Genomic DNA, 26,097 nt, shown 5'->3' on the forward strand with positions numbered 1-26,097 from the left:
CATGGTACAAGCTCACAAAGGAGGTGGGTAAAGACCAAAAGTATAATTGCAAGTTTTGTCATTAAAAATAAGAAGTGTTATTTCTTTCTCTTAAATGAAAGAAAGAAGGGGATTTCTGAGTCAAAATGATTTGAAGTTTAGAATTGTTAATAAGAAACTCAAATGACCTCAGTTATTTTAAGTGAAATATGAGGCATGTGAGTTTCTTGAGGAAAAAAAGAATAGATGTCATGAGAAGTATAATAGTCAATTATGAAAGAGAAAGAATTGGTATGTAGTAGTGATGATACAATTGAAAATGCTTAATTGATTTGTAATAGACTCAGTCAACTTGATTTTATTACTTTTTTTGAGACCTTTTTTTATTATAGCTTTTTATTCACAAGATATATCCATGTTTTTTTTTTTTTCCTTTCAGCACTGATAATTGCAAACCCTTTTATTCCAATTTTTCCCCTCCTTCCCTCCATCCCCTCCCCCAGATGGAAGATTGACCAATGCATGTTAAATATGTTAAAGTATAAGTTAAATACATTACATGTATACATATCCATACAGTTATTTTGCTGTACAAAAAGAATTGGACTTTGTAATAGTGTACAATTAACCTGTGAAGGAAATAAAAAGTGCAGACTGACAAAAATAGAGGGATTGGGAATTCTATATAGTGATTCATAGTCATCTCCCAGAGTTTTTTCGCTGGGTGTAGCTGGTTCAATTCATTACGGCTTTATTGGAACTGATTTGGTCCATCACATGTTGAAGAGGGCCACGTCCATCAGAATTGATCATCATATAGTGTTGTTGTTGAAGTATATAATGATCTCCTAGTCCTGCTCATTTCACTTAGCATCAGTTCATGTAAGTCTCTCCAGGCCTTTCTGAAATCATGCCACTTGCCATTTCTTACAATTCAATAATATTCCATAACATTCATATACCACAATTTATTCAGCCATTCTCCAATTGATGGGCATCCAATCTGTTTCCAGTTTCTAGCCATTACAAAAAGGGCTACCACAAACATTCTTGCACATATAGGTCCCTTTCCCTTCTTTAACATCTCTTTGGGATATAAGCCCAGTAGTAACACTGTTGGATCAAAAGATATGCACAGTTTGATAACTTTTTGAGTATAGTTCCAAATTGCTCTTCAGAATGGCTGGATGTATTCACAATTCCACCAACAATGCATCAGTGTCCCAATTTTCCCACATCCCCTTCAAAATTCTGCATTATCTTTCCCTGTCATTCTAGCCAATTTGACAGGTGTGTAGTGGTATCTCAGAGTTGTCTTAATTTGCATTTCTCTGATTAATAATGACTTGGAGCACCATTTCATAGGGCTAGAAATAGTTTCAATTTCTTTGTCTGGGTTCATATCCTTTGACCATTTATCAATTGGAGAATGGCTTAATTTCTTATAAATTAGAGCAAATTCTCAATATAATTTGGAAATGAGGCTTTATCAGAACCTTTGACTGTAAAAATGTTTACCCAGTTTATTGCCTTCCTTCTAATCTTGTCTGCATTAGTTTTGTTTGTACAAAAACTTTTCAATTTAATATAATCAAAATTTTCTATTTTGTGATCAGGAATGATCTCTAGTTCTTCTTTGGTCATAAATACCTTCCTCTTCCACAGGTCTGAGAGATAAACTATCATATGTTCTTCTAATTTATTTGTAATTTCATTCCTTATGCCAAGGTCATGAACCAATTTTGATCTTATCTTGGCGTATGGTGTTAAGTGTGGGTCAATGCCTAGTTTCTGCCATACTAATTTCCAATTTTCCCAGCAAGTTTTGTCAAACAGTGAGTTCTTATCCTAAAAGATGGGGTCTTTGGGTTTGTCAAACACCAGATTATTAAAGTTATTGATGGTTTTGTCCTTTGAACCTAACTTATTCCACTGATCAACTAGTCTATTTGTTAACCAATATGAAATGATTTTTGTAACCACTGCTTTATAATATAATTTTAGATCTGCTAGGCCACCTTCATTTGATTTTTTTTTTTCATTAGTTCCTTTGAAATTCTTGACCTTTTGTTTTTGTTATGAACTTTGATGTTATTTTTTCTAAGTCATTAAAATATTTTTTGGGGAATCTAATTGGTATAGCTCTAAATAAGTAGATTAGTTTAAGTAGTATTGTCATATTTATTATATTTGCTCGCCCTATCCAAGAACATTTCATATTTTTCCTATTGATTAGATCGGACTTTATTTGTGTGGAAAGTGTTTTGTAGTTTTACTCATATAGTTCCTGATTTTCCATTGGCAGATAGATTCCTAAATATTTTGTACTTTTGGTAGTTATTTTAAATGAAATTTCTCTTTGTAAATTTAACTGTTGGATTTTGTTAGTGATATATAAGAATATATAAGATAAGATATATAGTGATGACTTATGTGGGTTTGTTTTGTATCCTGCAATTTTGCTAAAGGTGTAGATTATTTCTAATAGCTTTTTAGTAGAATCTCTGGGATATATCATATCATCAGCCAAGAGTGATAATTTGGTTTCTTCATTACCTATTTTAATTCCTTTAATCTCTTTCTTGACTCTTATTGCCAAAGCTAGCATTTCTAATACAATACTGAATAGTAATGGTAATAGTGGACAACCTTGTTTCATTCCTGATCTTATTGGGAATGGTTCCAGTTTATCCCCATCATATATGAAGCTTACTGATGGTTTTAAATAGATGCTACTGATTATTTTAAGGAAAAGTCCATTCATTCCTATACTCTCAAGTGTTTTTGATAGGAATAGATGTTGGGTTTTATCAAATGCTTTTTCTGCATCTATTGAGATGATCATATCATTTTTGTTAATTTGGTTATTAATATGGTCAATTGTATTAATAGTTTTCCTAATATTAAACCAGCCATGTATTCCTGGTATAAATCCTACTTGATCATGATGAATTATCCTGGGGATGATTTTCTGTAGTCTTTTTCCTGATATCTTATTTAATATTTTAGCATCAATTAGGGATGATTGGCCTATTTTTTTTTCTCTGTTTTCAACCTACCTGGTTTAGGTATCAGTACCATGTCTGTGTCATAAAAGGAATTTAGTAGGACTCCTTCATTCCCTATTTTTTCAAATAGTTTATATAGCATTGGGGCTAATAGTTCTTCAAATGTTTGATAGAATTCACATGTAAATCCATCTGGTCCTGGGAATTTTTTTCTTAGGGAGTATATTCTATTTGTTCTATTTCTTTTTCTAAAATGGGACTGTTTAAGCAATTTACTTCTTCCTCTGTTAATCTGGGCAGCCTATATTTTTGGAGGTAGTCATCCATTTCACTTAGGTTATCAAATTTATTGGCATAAAGTTGGGCAAAATAACTTCTTATTATTGCTCTAATTTCCTCTTCATTGGTGGGAAGTTCTCCCTTTTCATTTTTAAGACTAACAATTTGATTTTCCTCTCTTCTTTTTCTAATCAGATTTACCAAAGGTTTATCTATTTTATTGGGTTTTTTATAAAACCAACTCTTAGTTTTATTTATTAATTCAATAGATTTTTTTACTTTCAATGTTATTAATTTCTCCTTTCAATTTTAGAATTTCAAGTTTAGTATTTGATTGGGGTTTTTTAATTTGGTCTTTTTCTAGCTTTTTAAGTTGCAAGCCCAATTCGTTAATCTTCTCTTTCTCTATTTTATTCAAGTAAGCCTCTAAAGATATAAAATTTCCCCTTATTACCACTTTGGATGCACCCCACAAATTTTGGTATGATGTCTTATAGTTGTCATTATCTTGAGTGAAAATATTAATTGTGTCTATAATTTGCTGTTTCACCCAATCATTCTTTAAGATGCGATTGTTTATTTCCAATTACTTTTTGGTCTATTTATCCCTACCTTTTTTTTTTTAATGTAGTTTTTATTGCATCGTGGTCTGAAAAGAAAGCATTTACTATTTCTGCCTTCCTGCATTTAATTTTGAGGTCTTTATGTCCTAATATATGGTCAATTTTTGGATAGGTTCCATGAATGGCTGCGAAGAAAGTATCCTCTTTTATGTCACCATTCACTTTTCTCCAAAGATCTATCATACCTATTTTTTCTAATATTCTATTTACCTCTTTAATTTCTTTCTTATCTGTTTTGTGGTTTGATATATCTAATTCTGAGAGTGCAAGATTGAGATCTCCCACTATTATAGTTTTGCTTTCTATTTCTTCTTGCAGCTTTCTCAATTTCTTCTTTAGGAAGTTAGATGCTATATCACTTGGTGCATATATGTTTAATATTGATATTGCTTCATTGTCTATGATACCCGTTAGCAAGATATAGTTTCCTTCCTTATCTCTTTAATTAGATCAATTTTTGCTTTTGCTTGATCTGAGATAAGGATGGCTACCCCTGCTTTTATGACTTCATCTGAAGCATAGTAGATTCTGCTCTAGCTTTTTACCTTTACTCTGTATGTATCTCCCTGCTTTAAATGTGTTTCCTGTAAACAACATATTGTAGGGTTCTAACTTTTGATCTAGTCTGCTATCTGCCTCTGCTTTATGGGAGAGTTCATTCCATTCACATTTACAATTAAAATTACTAATTCTGTATTTCCTGCCACCTTATTATAGTCAGATTATGCTTTTATTTTTCTTGTCCCCCCCTTACCCACTTTTCTAGTATTAAACTTATGGGCACCACTTGTGTCATGCAACTCTCCCTCTTTAGGATCCCTGTTACCCCCTTTGAATCCCTTCTCCTTTCTTGTAACCTTCCCTTATTACTCTTTTCCTTTTCCCTTTTCCCTTTTCTTCTCCCATTTTTTAATGAGATGAGCAAAGTTTCTCTGTAAACCAAATATGTCAATTATTTTCTCTTTGAGCCAACTCTGATGAGAGTAAGATTCACACAATGTTCCTCCCCCTCTCTAAATTCCCTCAGATATGATAGTTTCCTTTGCCTCTTCATGGGATGAAATTTCCCTCTTTTAATCTCCCCTTTTCCCTTTTTCTGATATTATCCCCTTTCCATTTCTACTTCCCTTTTTTATGTTATATTAGTAAAATCAAATTATACATGTACTCTTTATGTATATCCACAATAGAAATACAGTTCTCAAGAGTTTTTACCTTTTAATGCTTCTCTTGAGTATGGTTGTAGATCAAACTTTTTGTTTAGTTCTGGTTTTTTCCTTAGAAACAAATGGAATTCATCTGTTTCATTAAATGTCCATCTTCTTCCATGGAAGAATATGCTCAGTGTAGCTGGGTAGTTTATTTTTGGCTGTATTACAAGTTCTTTTGCCTTTCCAAATATCAGATTCCAGGCCCTTCCAGCTTTTAATGTGGAAGCAGCTAGATCTTGAGTAATCCTTATTGTGGCACCTCAGTATTTGAATTGCTTTTTTTTTCTGGCTGCTTGTAATATTTTTTCCTTAATTTGATAGTTCTGGTGGATCTCTTCGATAAAGAGAGCTAATTCAGTTTCAATTGATCAAAGATGGACAGAAGCAGCTATACCCAAAGAAAAAACACTGGGAAATGAATATAAACTGCTTGCATTTTTATTTTTCTTCCCGGGTTATTTATACTTTCTGAATTCAATTCTCCCTTTGCAACAAGAAAACTGTTCGGTTCTGCACACATATATTGTATCTAGGATATACTGTAACCTATTCAACATGTAAAGAACTGCTTGCCATCTGGGGGAGGGAGTAGAGGGAGGGAGGGGAAAAATTGAACAGAAGTGAATGCAAGGGATAATGATGTAAAAAATTACCCTGGCATGGGTTCTATCAATAAAAAGTTCTTAAAAATAAATAAATAAATAAAATATTTTGGAATCTAAAAAAAAATAATAATAATAATTTAATAGTTCTGAAATTTAGCCATAATATTCCTTGGAGTTTTTATTTTAGGGTCTTTTTCAGAAGGTATTTGATGAATTCTTTCAATGCTTATTTTAACTTCTGATTCTATTACATCTGGGTAGTTCTCTTTGATGATTTCCTGTGAAATAATACTTAGGCTCTTTTTTTCATCATAATTGTTGGGACATCCAATAATCCTTAGATTATCTCTCCCAGATCTATTTTCCAGGTCTATTGTTTTTCCAAGTAGATATTTGACATTTTCTTATAATTTTTCATTTTTTTGGTTTTGCTTGACTGATTCTTGATATCTCAATGAATCATTCATTTCTGTTTGTTCAGTTCTGATTTTTAGTGAGTTATTTTCTTCATTGGCTTTTGCATATGTCCAATTCAGTTTTTAAATAAGTTGTTTTGCTCTATATAATTTTTTTTTCCCATTTCACTATTTTTTTTTAACTGAGTTATTTTCTTTTTCCACTTCAGAAATTCTACTTTCTTGGGAGTTCTTTATCTTTTCCAGTTCACAAATCCTACTTTATTGGGAGTTCTTTATCTTTTCCAATTCAGAAATCCTACTTTCTTGGGAGTTCTTTACCTTTTCCAATTCACAAATTCTTTTTCCCTGCATTTCCTGGTTTTTTTTTTTATTTTTTCCAATTCATCTTTCAGAAAGTTGATACTCTCTTGCATAGCTTCTCTTTCCTTTCCCCATTTTTCTTTTAGCTCTCTTTTAAAATTTTTTATGGTTTCTTCTAGGAGAGCCTTGTGTGATGTGGACCAGATTACATTCCCCTTTGGGGTATTGTCTGGAGACTGTCTGCCATTAATCTCCTTGGGATTTAAAACCTGCTCTCTTTCTGTATAAAAGCTATCCATCACCCTTTTGATTTTTTTACTCATTTTTAAAAAGCCTGTAGGGTTTGCCTTTAGGGCAAGGAGGTTACCAACTTCCTCTGCAGAGCAGGGATAGGCATATGGACAGTAACTATCCTAACAATGGGCTGCAAAGAGTGGTCAAACTATGGGTGGGCTCTGGGAAAAGCTCCACACTGTAAGTGACTCAGGCCTGGGTCCCATGGGCAGAGCTGAGAAAGTGCCCTGCCAGGAGACTCACTGTAAGGATTAGCAACTGCCTTGGGGCTAGAAGCTGAGCAGTGAAAGTGTCACTTCCCCCTTCTTCCCCCATCAAGCCTGCTTTGGGTATTAGCAGTTGCCCTACCCCTCACTGCACTGGAAGTGTCTCAGCTTGCAGAGCACAGTCTTGCTGTGGAAATTCTATTGCACTAGGCTGAGCCCTGCACTGTGCAGATTAGAGGCTGCCCCAGGCTGTGCCCCACTGCTGTGGGGATTTGTGATTGTCTGGGAAAGCCTCTGCTACAGAATGCTGCTGCATAGCTGTGTTGTGGCCTGTGCTAGTTCATTCACTTCTGGTTTTGAGTGGGTATAGCCAGATCCTGTTAGGTTCTGGCATTTTTCAGAGTGCCTTCTACCTTTGACTTTTATTTCTCTGCTGGTTTACTGCTTTGCAACCAAAGTAGAACAGCCCAATCTATACTAGAGTCCTCTCTGTAAATTTTTCAACCACGGAGATCACCCCTACTCCCGTTCCACTCCAGATACTAGCCTCTGGTTCTATCCCAGCTTGTGCTGGTCTGCTTCTGCCCACTCAGGACAAACCTTTTCTGGAGATCTTTCAGATTATCTTTGGCTGGTAAGTTGTTGTACTTCCAATTTTTGTGAGTTTTACTAGTCAAGCGCTATTTTTAAGGCTAATTATAATAATTAGTAATGAGGGTATGAGAGAAGTTCAGAAAGTCATGTGTACCTTCTCTGCCATCTTGGCTCTGCCCAATTTTATTACTTTCATCATACAATTTAGCAACACTCTAATGGCAAAGAAAATGCAAAAAAAATTCAAAATAATCTAAGATAGAGTTTGCAAAATGATGTATGATGACTGAACAATTTGGCAAGGAATTCAAGGGTAGAAGAATAGGTAAAGTTGAACTGATTACTGTAATGGCTGAGGCTTGAGTTGATGAACTGAGGTCTCAAGCACATGAGGCTAAATAGTAATTGGATCATACTCTATTAATATATAAGCTTGGAGAAAGAATGGCCCCCGCCTACTCTTTGTGCAAGTCCTGATGTGTTGTATAGGAAATGATGATTCTGGTGGGTGGAGGCAGGGGAGTGAAAAAGGAAGGGGAGGAGAGCTCAGCCCTCACTTGCTCTGTTAGCTGTTTGTTTCTCTTCTTCTTTTTGCTTTTGCTGTGGCAGTTGGGGGTAAGTGACTTGCCCATGGTCACACAACCAGGAATTGTTAAGTGTCTGAGGCTGGATTTGAACTCAGGTCCTCTTGACTTCAGGACTGGTGCTCTACCCACTGAGCCATCTCTCCTTCCCCTGTTTGCTTTTGCCATTGTGACGACCTTTCTGTTTGTTTCTCTTCTTCTTCTTCTTCTTTTTTTTTTTTTTTTTTTTTTTTTTTTTTTTTTGCTTTTGCTGCTGTTTGCTTTTGCCATTGCGATGACAGAATCCTAATAAGCAACCTGGTGATAGTCACCCAGATTCTGGCTCCAGACCACAAAAACCAGAAATATACTGGACAGCAGCTGTAACAGCTGACCGAGCTATGCTCACGATCTATATAAATGGCCTACCATTGGAAGGATTGGTAGACACAGGTGCAGATCATACAGTTATTAGAGGTGCCAGTTGGCTCAGTCACTGGCCAAAGATTAAAGCAGACACCTATATGTCTGGAGTGGGAGGATCAATAGCAGCTGAAGTTAGTGCTGCCCCTATGAGATGGACTTTTGAAGGCAAAACAGGAGTTTTTACTCCTTTTATAGTTGAAAAAATCCCCATCTATCTGTGGGGAAGAGACGTTTTACAATAATTGGGGTTAAAAATGAGTACTTCGGTTTTTTAAGCAGGGCTGCTCTTGAAGGCCTGCCAACACTTTCACCTGTTCCTATCCAATGGAAAACTGATACACCAGTGTGGATAGAACAGTGGCCCTTAAGTAGCGATAAAATTCAGGCCTTATTAGATATAGTACAGGAGCAGCTTGAACAAGGGCATTTATAACCTTCTCTAAGTCCTTGGAATTCCCCAGTGTTCATTGTAAAAAAGAAATCAGAAAAATGGAGGATGCTCACTGATTTAAGAAAAGTAAATGAACAGATGGAAACTATGGGAACTCTTTAGCCTGTACTTCCATCTCCTACTCAATTGCCTAGAGAGTGGCCTCTTTGGGTCATCGATATTAAGGATTGTTTCTATTCTATCCCTCTGGATAAGGAGGATATGAAAAGATTTGCCTTTTCAGTGCCCAGCGTTAACTTAGCTGAGCCTTATAAAAGATATGAATGGACAATTTTGCCACAGGGGATGAAAAACAGCCCCACTATGTGTCAAATGTATGTTGCTGCTGCTCTTGCTCCAATAAGAAAAGCATTTCCAAAAGTTATACTATTGCATTATATGGATAATATATTGGGATGTGCACCTGAGGAACAAATGCTAGAAGCATGTCTACAAAAGACCATAGAAACACTAAGATACTACAAATTATACATAGCTGAAGAGAAAATTCAAAGACATGCTCCTTTTCAATATTTAGGATATGAAGTATAATCCAAATGCCTCAGCAAAAAGCAAAAAGAAGAAGAAAAGGGAGGAGATAGCTCAGTGGGTAGAGCACCAGCCCTGAAGTCAGGAAGACCTGAGTTCAAATCCAGCCTCAGACACTTAACAATTCCTGGTTGTATGACCATGGGCAAGTCACTTAACCCCAACTGCCTCAGCAAAAAGCAGTGGGTACAGCAAAAAAAAGCAAAAAGAAAAAGAGAAACAGATTACATTACATCACCAAATTGGGAACTGATATAACTGTCCATGAGTTGGTTAATACACATTTGTTAAGTGTTTATTGGGACCAGGCACTATAATGTGCTAAGCAAAGGCAAAAGATAGTCTTTGCTCTCAAAGAACTCATTGCCTAATAGACAATACAATATGTAAAGAACCATGTGCAAACAAGCCACAAAGAGGAAATAATTCAATATGATTGGTCGACGGACTGGCTGACTGACCAACTGATTGACTGAATGAATGAACGAGAGAATACTATTTGATGGGGGGAGGAGGAAAAGTGCTGCATAGGAAGCCTATTTCTCTGAATCACAGGGTTTATTTGATTGAGATAGAAGGCAGTAATTTAGTAGATAGTAATTGCTCAATAGTAAAAATAACACTAAGGGCCAGATAATTAGGAATTGGGGTTTGGAGTCTAGTTGTTATAATGTGTGAAGCATTGTTCAATTACTTATCTTTCAATAATCATCCTCTCTTTGGCCATTTTCAAACTGTACTGCTTGCACTCTGATCATAGTCATTATTCCTTTAAATGAATTGGATTTTGTCCATGGAACAATGGACTTTGATAAGCGAGTTTTTACTTTATCTTGTGAAAAATTATAAATGTAGGCATTTTCCTATCATTTCCCATACATGAAACTTTGACACTATTCTTCCCCATACTTCCAACTCCCTTTATGTGTTGCCTTCCTCTACTAGAATATAGTTTCCATGAAGAGAAAAACTATATAACTTATGTCTACATCCATATATTTCTATATTTAGCACAATATCTGATTTTTGCTATATGCTTAAAATAGTTTCATTTTTTCATTTATTCATTCAACCAGGAAATCCATGTCAAAGAGGGAGTTTCAACTGAAGTGGCATAATGGGTAGCTATGTCTCAGCCCACAATTGTTTGACTATCAAGGTAATTGCTGGCAGAGATTTAACATTTTATTACTCCAGGATTGAAGTAACATTTTAGTTTTTCAATTAACCAATAGGTGAAGAATTTGTTTTAAGAAAAACACCTTAATGGGATATTATATACATATATATATGGAATACTATAGTATTCAAATTGCATTGTACAATGGATTGCTGTACTTACATTTAACTGGTATAATATGGTTCAATTGAAAGCATACTAGATGAGATATCATGAGATGAGGCACTGAGTTTTGCTCTGGCACTAAATAACTATAACATTGATAAGATAATACTACTGTAATACCACTTTGTTTTTGAGTGACAGGCATAAAGGTTAAGTCTGTGTACTGGATTTTGAGCTGTTAAGCTTTAATGACCACTGTTCCTCTACTATAGTCTATGATGAAAAAGTAGCTCTTCTCCTCAACAAAGTCCATTCCTCTACTTATACTCATAAAGTTATCCATTTCTACCATATCTGGCATGAACTGATGAGTGCATTTTCAGCTAACCATGAAAATATACTCATCAACTCAGGCCAGATAAGGTAGAAGTGCCATAGTAAAAAGTTGGTATGGAATAGTAAATTATAGCAATGATGATTCAGAAAAAAAAAATAAAAATAAAACCTGTGTTGGACTCTAGGGCCTCCACAATGAATATAAACTCTGTCTTTATGGGAATGGTCATATGATATGGAGCAGCAATGACTTTTGCTTTGATATGATGCAGTAATCTATTCCCTTTAATTCTAGTGTTATATCAAGATAATTGATAATAGTCCACTTACTAATTTATGTAAAGATGAGACTAATCCTATGTTTTCCGTCTTTTGACCATATTTTTTTTTTTGAGATTCTTTTAACTTTCTGTTAGACTGCTATCACTAAGGAAAGAATAATTTACTCTATTCCTTCAGATAATCCTATTCATATCAGAAAGTTTGATGGAACAATGGATAAAAGTGCTGGACTTGTATTCAGAAATATTTGAGTTCAAACCCAGTTTTAGTAATTTACTACTTACTAGCTGTGTGATATTGGGCAAGTCATTTAACCTCTACTTATCTCAGTTTTGTCCTCTTTAAAATAGGATTGATAAAAACAACTACTTCACAAAATTATTGTGATGATCCCAAGTTAACCAAAATACAGTTCTTTTAGTTCTTAAAGCACTATATAAATTTAAGTTGTATTTTGCATTATTATTATTACATCAGCAAGATCATTTACTACTTCCTGCAAATTTGATTTTGGACTTGAAACATCCAGTTGCCTCTCCCTTGTTTTGCTTTCCTTGTGCATTAATTATTAATTATTGTGCATTAATCTGAATGGATTTATGTTTCTTTCCTTAGAAGCCACCTCATGAGTTCAAATAGTCAGGGTTGTAAGATGCTCAGAAGGAGGTACTTTTTTATAACTACACTGCCTCTTTGGGACAAGATGGCCATAAGCAAGGGGATGCTTCTATTGAAAGGACTATGAATTTGTAAGCCATGAACTAGCCAGAAGACCTTAACTTTATTAGCTTCTCACAAAATATAAATCTAAAGTAACTGAAATTTCTGTTCAGCAGTCCTACCAAATTGTCTTTCCTTTTCAATACATAAAAGGTGATGAGTTATTGTTTCATGTTTTAAATATTTGCTAACAAATGCTTGTGAACAATTATTTTTCATTAAGGAAATAAATAGCTATTCTACATGTAATAGCTATTTTATATTTTGTCTGTCGCTTTTTTAGGAGTGAACCTGTAAATCACTTTAAGGCAAAAATATTTGTCATATTGAAGTTTTTGTTTAAGAAATATTCCCAGGAACTACAAGGGCAAGTCAAAAACAATAAAAGAAAGTGAAAAAAGCCTAATATGGGATCAGATTCTTCTCCCAAAATGCAGATTTATTTGAACTTAAGTCCAGATAAGAGAAAAATCAAGTTGAGAAAAGAAGGGTAAAAATTATGGTCTCTCTTCCCCTTCATCTCTTACACAATTTTATAATTACACAAATGTTTTCTTATCAACATAACAAACTCAAGCCAGACCTTTCATTGGATTGACCTTTGAAGACGAGTCCTTTTCAATACCATTGGCCTCTAGCATAGCACTTTCTCTACCATTTTTTTGTACCTTCAAAGGGAAGTCTTGACTCCCTATAATAATGAATTTAATATCACCTTTTCAAGATCAAGGAAATTGAGAATTATTTACAGTGTGCAGCTGGGCCATGTACCTTAAAATCTCATTGTAAAAGCTAAGAATAAGTGACCTTGCACAAGTTCAAACTACACAGAGCAATTCTTATAGTTCCTTGGGAAGTGTATTGTTGTCAAATGGGAAAATAACCCACTTGAGTTTTGTTCAGTATCCTAACCTCCAAGTCTGTTTTAGTTTTTCGAAGCAAACAAAAACAATCACAAACTTAAATTTTCACTGATGTCTCTCTGAGAACAAGATGCTTATCAACATAGTACAGCAATGACAGGTATCTGATGATGGTAGACATTTAAATGAAGCATATTATAATTTTTAATTATTTTTCAACCTATTCTTGTCTTTTTTGAATGGGGAAAAAACGACATATTTTCTCCAATATAAGATAAATATCCTATTACAGAATAATAGTGTTATAAGTGTGACTTTCTGGAACTGTTGATGACTGTTTGCTACATGTATTAAAAGTATAAAATTGATGAAATTTAGTAAAATGCATGTTTTAAAATATGGTGCATTTACATAGGGATTTGGAACAAAAATTCTTAAAAGTGTCATATTTTAATATAAGATTCAGTTGTGAAATGCCATATTTTGGAAAGATAGAGGCTATATAGTTTTCCTTTGTGATTCTAGCATGTATATATGTATATACATATATGCGCACACTTCTACATATATTTATATACACATAAACATATATGTATATATACACTAGCACGCATGCATACACATAAACATATAGACACCATTTTATTTCACACATAATACTATGCTAATAAAACTGCCAATATGATCAAGAGAGAACTGGGGAATAAATTAGGTATGTATCCTTTTTTTCTTCTGCCTCATCACTCCTGAGTATTTTAGGGAATCCAGTATGTTGACAACTGATAAGCCAAGAAGTTTCATTCATTTTAAAAGTGATCCTTAAAGGCTGACTATGGCTTACATTTTACTTAACCATAACCCTAATCAATAACACTCAAATGTAAGCCTTGAAATCTCAAGGAGTTCTGTAGGTGGGAAACAAGGGGGAGTAAGTTAACAACAGAAATAACCTTGATTTTTTTCCTCATTACTGGAGATCACTAATAGGTTTTGCATAATTAGTAGAAGAGATGCAAAGCATTAATTAGAGCAGCAAGTCAGGAAAAACCTCCTCCTATTCTCATTGTGAATGACACAAATCATAAAAAGTTAAGAATTTACACTCACTAAATCAGATTCACAGAGTCTCAAAGTTAGAAGGGGGTTGAGGATATTAAATCCAACTTATATTGGAGAGAACACTGGACCTGGAGTTATAAATACCAAAATTCAAAATATATCCTACATATTAGCTGATCCATTTTAGCCTCCCTTTCCTTACCTTTAAAATGGGTGTAGTAATAGCAAGTACTTTACAAGATAGTTGTGGAGCAAATGAGATAATGTGTATTGGAACACTTGGCAAATCTTAAGGTACAATAAAAATGTTAAGAATTCTAATTAAGAAAGAATCTCATTTGTACCATATCTGGCAAGTGTTTACCTACTCTCTCTCTTTCTCTCTCTCTCTCTTTCTCTCTCTCTCTCTCACTTCCTTTCTTTTTCTTTCCCCTCTCTCTTTCCATCTCTGTGTTTCTCTTTTAAAAGTACATTAGTTCAAAAATAACTCATACTTTTCCCAAATGTTTTCTAATATCTCTTCATACACATACTGTAGCAGACGTAGTATGAATTTTTAAGCACCCAGAATCTCTGTATTAGGTGGTTTGTTATTGTTGTAGTTTTGGGTTTCCCCTCCCAAATAAGGCATAATGCTATTGAGCAATCTAAAGATTGAAGCCAATTTCACAGTCTGGTGGGGGTAAATCAGGAGGTCAAATATTGGTTCATAATTATCTGAAACTTCAGGATTATGGGATAGGTTGTTCTTGAATTGGAAAATAAGATAAATACAGATTAGGTCACAAGGTATCACATGACCCTGAAAAAGATTTGACAGCGAAAATTAAATATAATTGATAGTTTGGAAGTAGGATATAATGAAATTTAATCAACTGGAATTATATTGTTTCCTATCTGATTTGCCTAATGTGTAAAGAAAGCACCCAGCCATAGTGCCACCCTCTGTACTATGCAAACTTTTAGGTTTCATCTTATTTAAATATAAATCAAACAACAATTTCTTTATGAAGCCTTTCTTTATACCCTCAATTGCCAGTGCACTCTTTTCCAAACCAGCTTGTATTTATCTACTTTGCATATTTTTGTATTTGCTCATATAATAGTTATGTTACCAAAATTTATATATTTAAAATTTATATATATAAATATATGTCTATGTTGTGATTATATATGTTAATATTTATATATACATTCATATACACACAAATGCATACAACCATTTGTATAAATATATAATTATATGTATACATGTATGAGTATACATTTGTGTGTATGTGTGTACACACACACACACACATATGTTCTGGACATACAAAAAATCAAGAATTAAATGATCCTTACTGGTTTCAGATACATGTCCACTGTAAGAATACAAGTTTTATATGAATTAGAATATTTCATTCCTAATTTCTTTGTATGCCCAACACCTAGCACAATGCCTGGAATATAAGGCACTTAATATTTGCTTGTTGATTGATTTATTGATTCTTATCTGCTCTTTTCCTTCCAAATTTTCATTTAATTGCTGTCATCTCCATTCCTTTTAAAATAGATTTTGCTAATTTTTTTTTATTTCTCCAGCATCTAAATTTCTTCCAATCTCTCTTTCCTGATGCCCTGCCAGATTGTGATTCTATTTCTAATTTCATTTAAAGCAAGCCCAAAGAAACAAAAAACCTCTCTTGCTTTATTTTCTCTAATCAATCTTGAAGCTCTTGAGACCAACCCACTCTTTTCCAATGCTTCAACAGTATTCTGTGGAGATATTCTTCTCTGTTTTTTTTTTTTTCCTTTATGGGTTCCTTTTAAGCCATACCATTTTATCATTGTATATTGGAATATATAAATATTAAATATAAACATTAAATATATTACATATGTATATGTGTGTGTGTGTGTGTGTGTGTGTTGTATGCATGTAAATATATTTGCCAAAGCTCTGTGCCCTTCTAAACTAGATGGATGGGGCAGGCTCTGCCTTTTCCTATTCCCTTTGTAGTCTGAGTGGTACTGTTACTGCTGTTCTAGTTAGGGTGACTGGTAACAGTCCCTTCTGCAAAAATCCCTGCCTTTGTCTTCTGGTGGCCCAATAGAAATACTGGTCTTATCTTCTCTCTGTATCCTTTCCCTTTCATGATTTCCAATTAGGAGTTGACTCAATCCTTTGCTTTTTATCTTCACAGGCACCAGACATCAGAGATCATGCTAGATCTCAAGCTTTCTTTAATACCCTACCTTTCCACTCCTTTATTTCTGATAGTTTATTGAGTTGGATATTTCTCCTGTTATAGCTCCAAGTGATTTGAGTCATGCTCTGCCAAGCCTTATGTTGTTGCATAATGACTAGTATGTCCTGACTTCAGAAGTGTGCTAGAAACTGATACCAGTTCAGGGGTCCTAATTCAGTACTTAGCACAATGCCTAGCACATACTAGGTGCTTAATAAATATTTATTGAATAATTAATCATATTTTAAATTTATACTTTTGAAATTATCAGATTCTGTATCAGGGCTTAAAGATTTATTACTATATTGGATATCTAGTATTAAGAAAATGATGGGAAATGTTATTATACATTAACATTTTTAAACTCAAAAATATCTTGTTTATATATCTTTATTTTTCCTCCTAGAGATTTGTTAGACATTGCTGCATGACTCTATTCCCTATTCCCATTTTGTTTGTTTGTTTGTTTTTTTTGAACATAGCATGTAGTGATTTACATTGCATTATATAATCAGCTTGTTCATCATTTTCATAGAATAATAATATTCCATTTTCTTTATATACCACAACTTATTCAGCCATTCCCCAACTGATGAGCATCTACTTATTTCCTAATTCTTTGCCACTACAAAAAGAGCTGCTATAGACATTTTTTTGCACATATTACTCTTTTATCCTTCTTTATTATTTTCTTGGGATATAGACCTAGGGGAACAGCACTGCTGGGTCAAAGATTATGCACAGTTTGATAGCCTTTAGGACATAGTTTCAGATTGCTCTTCAGAATGATTGCCTCATTTCACAATTCCACCAACAATGCATTAGTGACCCAAATTTCCTACATCTCCTCCAACATTTATCATTATCTTCTCCTGTCATTTTAGCTAATCTGAGAGGAGTGAGATGGTACCTCAGAGTTGTTTTTAAATTTCATTTCTCTAATCAAGAGTGATTTAGAGCATTTTTTCATATGATTATATGGCTTCAATTTTGTCATCTGAAAATTGTCTGAAAATTAATTTCCTTTGGCTTTTTATCAGTCAGAGAACCTATTCCCATTGATACAGTCCAAATCTACTACATATGTTAGTCTGCCTACTGGAGCTCAGACTAGTTTCCACTTCCCAAGGTGTGAACACTCTTTGAATGCCTTTAACTCTGATGGTTTTCTTGGACATCTTGTGAGGATTGATTTTTGTCATCATGATTGCTGCCCTATTGGATCTTTTCTGTGATGTTTGTATGAAACCTGAGGTTTTCTTGGATCATTCACTTCTCTATCTTAACTGGGAACTTAGTTTGTCTTATGATTAAACTGTGGGGACCAAATTATTCAGGCTGTAGAGGAGGACATTATTGCTTTAAGATATATTGAAATGAGCAGTTCCAGTAAGGTGGCTTCAAATGAAATGTAATTATAAAGAAGAACAGTTTTGATCTTTAAAAACATTACTTTTCTTTATGAATACCAAACATATGAACCAAATTTCAGAAACTATATCAGAAGCCAGTTTTACTGTACCTCCCCAATATTAAATGCTTTAAAAATAATTTATTTTATCTTTGTAGTTCAGATTTAAAGAAACTCTTTCCTCCAATCAGCTTAGCTCTGACTAATTCTCTCCACCATTCTCTCAATAATCATTCCAATTTTCTCATGTATAGGGACCTGGGCTTTGAGTTCTTGTGTGTAGAAAAGACAGAGAAAAACAGTCAAAGTTGCTGTTTTTCATTTCTGTGTATATGAAAGGAATCAAAGAACTGCTTTTTTCCCACTTGTTGCTCTATTAGTAATCTCTATAATGCTAATGTGAATGATATAGTGATGGGAAATGATATAAAATGGAGGTGAATCTATAACTAGTTTACATATCTTTTCTGCATCTTTATATTTTCAAGTAGCAATTAATATACAATATCATTGTTAACCTTGTGAACCTTGTTACACAATTGAAATCAGCAATGAAGCTTTGTTTGCTTTATTTTCCTGTCACTAAAAAACTCCATCTGGTTAAGGATTATAATAGGACTTTTACCCTATTCTAGTAAGGATATGAGTACCAGCAATATAAAAAACTCATTTTCTTTGCTGCTTCCTCTCCCTTTGCCAGGGTAAGAATGGTCCCAGAGAAGCAGATTTATGCTTCCATAATGAATACAGTTAGTTCACAACTGCACACCAAATACTTGTTCCTATCATCTTTATAACCTACATAATACATCACAGAATCACAGACTGAAGAGGAAACTAATTAACCTTTAAAGTGATGAGGACACTGTAGGGCAGTTTGGCACCATGGCAGGGATGGAAATCCCAGACAGACACATGCACTGCTGTTGTGAAGTGATGGCTATAGGCCAATCTAGGTCAGGCAACATTGTTAGGTAAATGCCTCCCTGACTATAGTTATTCCATCCATTAGCAAGAAGCCAATGAACAAACAAGAGATATACCATGTAACATTTAATGTGACTTAAGATAGATTGATATGGACACTACAGAAGCCATTAAAATAGCTCTTTATGTATTTTGACTGTTCAAATTCAGAGAGGAAGCAGAAAATAGTGAGTAGATAAGAAAGTATTTTATATTTAGGCTTTTTAAATTTACAAACATGTATTTTCTCTCCCTACCACTACCTTCCACTAAGAAAAATAAAAACAACAACAAAAGTGTAACTAATACTCAAAATCAAGCAAAACAAATACTGGCTAAACCCACCCCCAGCCCAACTCCACCTTCTAAATATCTATCCATCCATCCATACACATACACACAGGTGTGCATGCATGCACACACACAAGCACACATCTTTTTCACTTAATCTTTAAACAATTACTCAGTATTTAATAGCAATTTACTACTTGCTATATGGATAGCTAGGTAGGGCCATGGATAAAGCGCCTGGCTTGAAGTCATGAAGACTTATCTTCCTGAGTCCAAATCTGGCCCCAGACACTTACTGGGAGGATGGTGGTGCTATGATATATAAATCTGTATTAAGATGGAGTGTTTTTCATGTTAATGAAATGACAGATTAGGACCCCTTCTGAAAGAAATAACTTAAAGAAATTATATTTCTTATTGTCTGATATCAGAATATTTTGTTTTTCAGAGCTTTAACCATGCAGTTATAAAATTAAAGGAGGTTTCTCAAACCAAACTGCAGTTTTATATGCTCACTCTCATCCAAATAGGACATAACAAAATTTTCAATTCACTTTGACTCATATAATGTTATTTCAGAAGCAGGATCAGAAGATTGATCTGTAGGCACTTGCTAGAGTTCATATAATTTCTGAAATTACAGATTCAGGATTGGTTGTCTGATAAATGTGCAAAACAATAATGCCCACAAAGTGTTTATTAATGTTCTGAAAGTTGAGAGAGGTCTCTCTCTGGAATTGTTCGACCTTCATTCTTATCATACTAGTTGACAGTTTCTACCAGAAAGGGGGGAGAGAAGAGCCTGTAAAACATCTTTCACTTCATATTGATCTTTCCATTGAGTCCGGAGAAACATTTTTATCCGGTGGCGCATTAATGTGGCAAACACTTAGCCATCTATCTGGGAAAGAGTAATGATGTCATCTAGGCTGCTCTCCAATCACCTATTCGATTTTACACATTTGAAAGCACTGAGATCCATTTCTCTCTTTTTAACTCAAGTCAGTTTGAAATCAGTTACAACCTGCTAATTTCCTCCCTGTTATTTATTATAATTAAATTAAGTGTAAGGTTTCAACATTCTCTGTTTATAAAGATATGTGCACATTTTATGACAGTAATATTACATTAAAAACTGAAATTCAGCAAGGATGATTAACATCAGTAAAGATGATGAACATCCCATCTTTAGTAGTGGGGGACACATACCACAATATTAACTAGCATATTTTCTTTTTTCCTTATGTAGTGTAAATCCTCTTAAATACCACTTTTGAGGAAGAGATGTGAAGTATTTTCACATGCATAACAGTGGCTACTTGATGGGCTGCTAGCAATAAAAATTAGAAAGGCTATCTTTGAAGACCTTGTTGCAGAATTCAAGAGCAATGAAACCCTTTTTTTAAGTAAGAGAAAGGTCCTTTAAAAAGATATGAATAGGAGTACACTTCAAACCAAAGGCTTCAGAGGTTTTGTGGCATTGCTTTAAGGTTTCATGTACTTTGGACCAATCAGAAAATGCTGTGATCCAAGGGACAATGAAAAGATACATGAAAGGTATAAGTATTATGCAGCATATTACCAAGAATGACATACTCAGTTTCTATCTGCAGTTTCTCCAAGGAGAAGGATGTCCCTTCCAGTAGAAGCTGATCACTTCTAATCTCATCATCAGGCTAGTAAGTCAGGCTTGGATATTTAATCATCCATCTATCTTCCTAAAATTCCTCTCCTCTTTGGAAGGAGGTAGTAGACCACTTACCCCATTCCAAAAAATGGAATAAGACTTCAGTTAACTTTGCTTTTCATCACCAACTTTGCTCAATTCCACAAATCAAAATGACTTTCCTATTTTTCTTTTCCCTTTTTTTTAGTATCTTTTTGTGTCTTATCTTCCCTTATTAGAATATAAACTCTGAGAACAGAGACTGTCTTCCTTTTTTCTTATTTGTATCATGTACTACAGTGCCTAGAACATAGTTGTTACATAATAAATACTTATTCAATTCAATTGAAGAATCATGAAAGACTTCATAAGAAAATGTATGATTAAAAAAAGAAACCTAGTCATGGTGAAGTCCTAAAGATAAAAGATGTATTCTAGGTGGTATAGTGGATAGGATACTAGGGCTGGAGTCAGGAAGAAATGAATTCACATAAGACACTAGCTGTTTGACCTTGATTTGTTAGTTTTATCATCTGTAAAATAGGAATAATAATACTATTTATCATTTAAATTATTGCAAAAATCAAATGAGATTTTATAAATATTTTAAACTGAGCTCAGTGCCAGGCCCATAATAAGCATTGTATAAATATTAGTTATCATCATCATCATCATCATCAATCATCATCATCATCATGTATCATTGTCATGATTATTATTACTATTATTACATCAATGTTTCAATGTCCTAAAGGCAGGATATAGCAGTTTTGACAAATTTATTGGTGGACAGAGACCAGAAAAAATTATCCAGGATGATAAAACATGGACAGATTAGGAGGTGTCTCAGTGGAAGGAGGACCCACATTCATGAGATCATACATAATAGGTTAAGATAGGTAGGAAACTTAAAATACCATTAAGTTTAACTGCCCTATTTTATGAACAATCTAAGAATAAGAGATTATGTGACTTTCCTAGGGATATATACCTACTAAGTGTCTAAGACACTCCAACTAAGATTTTCTTGAAGCTAGATTTCAGAGTATGAAAGTAGTGTGATGATTACAAGGCATAAATAGCTAAACATAAAATAAAGTATACAGCTCCAAATACAACAAAAAGCAATTAAAAGGAAGAGAACGTATTTCCAATTCAGAGAGACATATATAGGTAAATACATCTTTAAAATGCAACCTAACTTTCTATAACAAAGGATGCTATTTAAGTGGTATGGAAGTAGCTAGGTGGAGCAGTGGATAGAGCAGCTGACCTTGAGTCAGGAAAATCTGAATTCAAGTATGGCCTCAGATAATTACTAATTATGTAACTATAAGTAAGTCCCTTAACCCTGTTTGTCTAGGTTTCCTAATCAGTTAAATCAAGGAAGTGAAATGACAAATCATTCCAAGGTCACACAAGATTGAAATGACCAAATAAGTTGTATTACCATTGTTAGCATAGAACTAGTGAAACTGCAAACCTAAAACTCCATGCCTTTTTTTTTCCTTTTTGTCATCTCATTAATATAAATTATAGCCATTATGCTCCATTACATTTATACTTACTTAATATTCTCTAAATAAAATTCTCAAACCACACAAAACAAAAGTATATACTTCCTTATTAAACTTACTTTTTCACTTGCTAATTCACAATGGAAACAATGGCCATTAGCTACATTTCACTTTAATATCATATCAACTGGACTTCTGGATTTCTTAGCAATACATTACTTTGAATAAAATTCAATTTCCACAAACCAATTCTGAATAACTTATGTGGAAGTCACTCTAATAATGATGCCAATAGATATTTATACTTAGCCCTTTAATGTCTGCAAAATTGGCCCATTTTCTCATTTGATTCTTATCACCCTGTGATGTATATAATACAGATGTTATCACCACTATTTTAAAGAGGAGGAAATTAAGACACAAAGAGTTGAAGTAGCTTGCCTGTGGTCACATAAGTCATTTCTGGAGTTAGGATCTGAATTTAGTTCACTTCAAAGTTCAGTGCTCTTTCAACTACTTGGACACTGCTTTACTTGTGAGTTCAGCCAGGCACATGACCAAATCCCTTTTTTATAACATGCTAGATAAATTTCTAAATTCTATCTTCTTTTAAAATTCTCCTCAATGCTTTGATTATATCTTACCTCAACTACTGAAATCTCTTATCCTGTCTTCCCAACTTTCTTAGCCTAGCTAATCATTCACACTATAGCAAAGTTCATCTTCCTTTCATCTTGTTATACCTTTATCTCTCCCCATCTTAAATCCAAGGTTTTACCCTTCCCTTTTTTTTTCTGCAAGATAACTTTCTGCCAGATATTCATCTGAAAAAAACCACTGGCTATGTGTTGCCCAATCTATTCTCAATTCATCATTTTTCCTATATTAACCATATATGTGCTGGGGCCTTTGTTTCAAATATAATTTCTTGTCCCCTGATAGAAGAAAGAACATGAAGCTGGAAGTGAAAAAAAAATTAGTTTCTATCCCCAGCTTTACAACCCACTTTATGTGTAACCTTGTTTAAATCATTTTAAAATACCAAAATCCAGTTTCATCATATATGAAATGAGAGTCTAAGAGATACTTTATAAGGGACCTTAAAGTTTTTATTTATGTAATTATAAGTATACTTAGAAACTTTTTATTTCAATAAATATACAAAAAGAAATGGCAAGTGTGATTCTAAGACTTCTGTCAAGAAAAGGCCTTGAGAGTGGTGCTATGGAATAAAGAAAGGAAAATGTGATATTTGAAAAACATAATCTAGTGAATTCTGTAGTCTGCATGCTACTTAGGCTATTACTGACATTAAAAAAAAATCTAAAGCACATTATTAAAAGGTGATTTGGGAATATTAGAAAAAGAAATCGTGATCACTAAGATAATATGTCCACTAAGAAGTGATCATTCCAGATTATTATACATTCTCAGAATTTCTGATTTATATTTGTAAAAAGATTTCCCATTAAAATATAACTGGCAACTGTATTTGTCTTTAATTCTTTTCCCTAAAAGCTTTGAGTTAGTCTGAAACTAATATACTTCCACAGGTAGCCAAAACTGCTCTGTTATTATTATTTTTTTTACTTCAAATCGAAATTTGCCTTTCATAATTTCCACCAATTTGGCATAGTTCTACCCTCTGATTTTAATCTCTCTTTTTATGACAATCCCTTAAATATTTAAAGTCAGCTATAAAATTTCTTTTAATTTTTCTCTTTCCAGAAGAGAAATGACTATACTAACTTCATCCTTTGAAAGCATTTTGAGTGATCTAGATCAATAGGACAACATAGAAATAATACACTTACATTGCCCCAAACATTTGACTAGGTCTTTCAAATTATCCTGTGAGATAGAAAAATCTATGATAGTGCAATTAAAGGAATACCACACTTGCAGGATGAGCATATCTCAAAAGTATCTATGAATTGACTGTTACCAATCTGGAGGAAGATGCTTAATGAATTATTTAGGGATCATGACTATCTTAGATGAAGATATAAGTGGAAGGAGCAATATCTTAAAGCCCAGTGCTATTCAGATTGGACTAGTTTTTCCTTAAGAATTATTGAAACTGCTCCCATAATGTGCCTGGAGCAAATGACTGAAGGTTGGGTCTTTCTTATAACTTTCAAATCACCACTCTACAAAAACAAACAAACAAACATACAAACAACCACAACAACAACAAACAGTCAGAACATGAAGAACTGCAACTCTTCTTTCAGGCTACTGACCACATACTAGCAAAATGACCAACCTCAGCATAAGAATTTACTTAGATGACTCAAGACTTTCTCCTTATAGAACAGTCCCTGTTCTGAATGTCCTTTCCTCTCTATATCTAAATTAATGTTTGGTAAAATGTTCCATGAGTGTCTCATTCCATTTGAATATTAAACCTAAATTACTAGAGGATCTGTCTGAGGCAGACTTAGCCTCCCACAAAAAATAAAATACTTATCAAATTCAAAGATAACATAAGTAAAGAATTATAGCTAGTGTATTGGATGAAAAGTCAGAATCCAAAAAGATATGAATAGGAAAATAAAATAGCTCACATCAAAGAAGATTAAATTTAATAGAAGAAAATAAAGGCCTATAATTAGGTTTTGAATGTCAATTCCAGTAAATGGGAGAATGAATCAATCCACAAATATTTATAAGTGTCTCCTATGTGGCAGGCATTGTGCTAAACAGTGGGGAAAAGTAGTGAAATAAGTTCTTGCTTTCAAGGAGCTCATTAATCTAATGAGAAGACAACATGCAAATAAATATATAAAAGGAAAACTATATTTAGGATAAATAGGAAATAATTAAAAGAAGGAAATCACCAGAATTGAAAGGGGTTAGAGAAAACTTTCTTTAGAAATCAACTTGGCACTCGAAGTAAGGAAATCAATAGTAGGAGCAAAGGAAGGAAAACATTTAAAGCACTGAGGACAACCAGAAAAATGTCCAAAGACAAGAACAGGAGTATCTTTTTTTTGAGGGGGAGGGGGATGTAGAACAGACAGGAGGCCATATTGGGAAGTAGGGCGTAATAAGACTGAGGAGGTATGATGGGCTAGATTAAGTAAACTTTTGATTGCCAGATAGAGCATTTTGTATTTGCTCCTCCAGGCAATAGAAAGCCCTTAGAGTTTATTGACTTGGAGTGTGTGTGTATGTATGTGTGTGTGTGTGTGTGTGTGTGTGTGTGTGTGTGTGTGTGAATAATGAGATTTGCGTTTTGAGAAAAAATATTTAGTGGATTAAAGAAGAATAGATTAGAATGGGAAGAAACTAAATGCAGACAGTCATAGTCTCCAGAAAATTATTTCAAGAATCCAGATAGCTTGTGATGATGATCTGTAACAGAGAGGTGATAGTATGACAGAGAGGAAAGAAGGGGCCATATCCAAGAGATATTGCAAAGGAAAAATCAGTGGGCTTTGCTAACAGTTTGGATTTGTATGTGAGAAGCAGTAAAAAATGTAGGATGACTCCTAGGTTTTGAGCCTGAGTAACCAGAATGAGCATGCAGGCTTGTTCTATAAAGTAATAGGGAAAGTAGGAAATGGTAGGAGAGGAAAGGTATAAGGGGAATGATAATGAGTTCTGGTTTTGGACATATTGAATTTAAGATATTACTGGACATCCAGTTTGAAGTATCTGAAAGATGCAGAGAAATTGGGGGAGACAAAGTAGATTTGAGAATCGTCAGCTTAGAAATGGTAACTAAATCCATAGGAGTGGAAAAGGCTACCAAGAGAAGGTAAGGGAGGGAGAAGAGAAAAGGACCTAAGAAGGAATTCTGAAGGACATCACTGGTTAGAAAGCATGATCTGAAGGTCGATTCAGCAAAGGAAACACAGAAGTAGCAGTCAGATAAACAGGAGGATAATCTGGAAACAATGGTATCCCAAAAATCTAGAGAGAAAATAGAGTATGAAGGAAGATAGAGTGATCAGGAAAAAAGTTTATATAAGTAAGGAG

The sequence above is a fragment of the Antechinus flavipes genome, chromosome 2 (assembly GCF_016432865.1).
Source record: "Antechinus flavipes isolate AdamAnt ecotype Samford, QLD, Australia chromosome 2, AdamAnt_v2, whole genome shotgun sequence".
Taxonomy (NCBI): domain Eukaryota; kingdom Metazoa; phylum Chordata; class Mammalia; order Dasyuromorphia; family Dasyuridae; genus Antechinus; species Antechinus flavipes.